This window comes from Phaseolus vulgaris, chromosome 6 (assembly GCF_000499845.2).
Source record: "Phaseolus vulgaris cultivar G19833 chromosome 6, P. vulgaris v2.0, whole genome shotgun sequence".
NCBI lineage: Eukaryota > Viridiplantae > Streptophyta > Magnoliopsida > Fabales > Fabaceae > Phaseolus > Phaseolus vulgaris.
The window spans coordinates 13,274,499-13,276,992 of NC_023754.2; positions in this window are offsets into that span (position 1 = coordinate 13,274,499).

The window sequence follows — 2,494 nt, forward strand, 5'->3', positions numbered from 1 at the left end:
TGACTTCTTGTAAGCCTTTGAGGTGGGCTACCAACTCCTTGAGCATCTAGCACTCGAGCCTCTTCCTCTTCTTGTCCTTGAGTATTTGCCTCCATTTGGTCTTGAACTTGATCTCCATCATACTCCCCGAGTTGGAGAGAATTCGACCACGAATTCTGGAGACCTACAGAAAAAGGAGTTAGATCACTGATATTAAATGTATGACTACCAAGGTATGTATCAGGCATATCTAACTCATAAGCATTGTCATTAATCCTCTTGAGGACTTGAAAAGGTCCATCACTACGAGGCATTAGTTTGGACTTTCTTTGAGTAGGAAAGCGATCCTTCCTCAAATGAAGCCAAACCCAATCACCTTCCTCAAAATGTTTTTCTCCTTTTATTGGCAAGTTCAACATACTTGCCAACCTTCTTCTCAATTCTCATCTTGATGTCTTTATGCAAAGTTTTCACAAAAGAAGCCTTTTCATCCCCATCTTTGCACAAGACATCTCCAAGAACGGGAATAGGAAGAAGATCAAGAGGTGTTAAGGGGTTAAACCCATAGACAACCTCAAAGGAGAATGTGAGGTGGTAGAATTTACTACACGGTTATATGCAAACTCAACATGAGGTAGTAAATTCTCCCACACTCTAGGATTCCCGGAAATGAAGCATCTCAATAGTTGTCCTAAAGTTCGATTGACCACTTCGGTTTGACCATCGGTTTGTAGGTGACAAGTGGTAGAAAATAAAAGCTTAGTACCAAGCTTACCCCACAAGGTCTTCCAAAAGTGACTCAAGAACTTTGAATCTCTATCGGACACAATAGTTCTAGGAATCCCATGCAAACGAACCACTTCTTGAAAGAAGAGGTTTGCAATATGACATGCATCATCCACTTTGTGGCAAGGAATAAAGTGAGCCATCTTTGAAAAACGATCCACTACCACAAAAATGGAATCCTTTCCCTTTGATGTCTTGGGTAATCCTAAGATGAAATCCATAGATATGTCAACCCAAGGCATTGAAGGGATAGGGAGAGAAGTATATAGACCATGGGGATGCATCCTAGATTTAGCCTTGCGGCAAGCTATGCATTTATCACACAAACTATGAACATGTTTATGCATATGAGGCCAATAGAAATGTTCATGCAACACATCCAAAGTTTTAGCAACCCCAAAGTGACCCATTAATCCTCCCTCATGTGCTTCTCTAACAAGAGATAATCTAATTGAGCATTGAGGAACACAAAGACGTTTTCCTTTGAAAAGAAAGCCATCTTGTATAAAAAAATCTTTGTGTCCTCCTTTAAGACACTCTTGATAGATAGGAGAAAAATCAAGGTCATCATGATAAAGATCCTTAATGTGATCAAAGCCAAGATATTGAGAACCCAAAAGGGTAATCAAGGCATATCTTCTAGAAAGTGCATCGGCCACAATGTTTATTTTGCCTTGCTTGTGTTTGATCACATAAGGAAATTGCTCAAGGAATTCCACCCACTTAGCATGCCTCTTGTTAAGTTTGTTTTGGCTTTTAAAATATTTAAGAGATTCATGATCACTATGAATCACAAACTCTTTAGGAAAAAGATAATGTTGCCAAGTAAACAAAGCCCTAACAAGTGCATATAACTCTTTATCATAAGTGGAATAGTTGAGATGACTACCTTTTAATTTCTCACTAAAATAAGCTATGGGGTGGCCCTCTTGAAGGAGAACAGCCCCAATGCCTATGCTTGAAGCATCACACTCAATCTCAAAGGTTTTAGCAAAATTAGGAAGGGCTAAGATGGGAGCATTAGTCAATTTTTCTTTCAAAATATCAAAAGCTTTTTGTTGTGCTTCTCCCCATTGAAAAACCACATCCTTTTTTACTATATCATTGAGTGGTGCGGCTATTGTACCAAAGTTAGGTACAAATCTTCTATAAAAAGAAGCAAGTCCATGGAAACTTCGGACTTCATTCATGGATTTAGGTGTAGGCCAATTTTGAATGGCCACCACCTTAGCTTGATCCACATGGACCCCTTTGCTACTCACAACAAACCCTAGGAATTCTATATGATCAAGTGCAAACATACATTTAGCAAGGTTAGCATACAAATGTTCCTTCCTAAGGGTTTCTAAAACTTGCCTAACATGCAACCTATGGTCTTTCCAAGATAAGCTATAAATGAGTATATCATCAAAATAAACAACAACAAACTTACCAATGAAAGGTCTCAAAACATGATGCATGAGGCGCATGAAAGTACTTGGAGCATTAGTTAAGCCAAAGGACATAACTAACCACTCATATAAACCAAAGTTGGTCTTAAAAGCCGTCTTCCATTCATCACCCGGTTTGATACGGATTTGATTGTAGCCAATTTTAAGATCAATCTTTGTAAAGATTTTTTAACCATGCAATTCATCCAACAAATCATCAAGCCTAGGTATGGGATGCCTATACTTAATTGTGATGTTATTTATAGCCCTACAATCCGAACACATTCTCCATGTGCCAT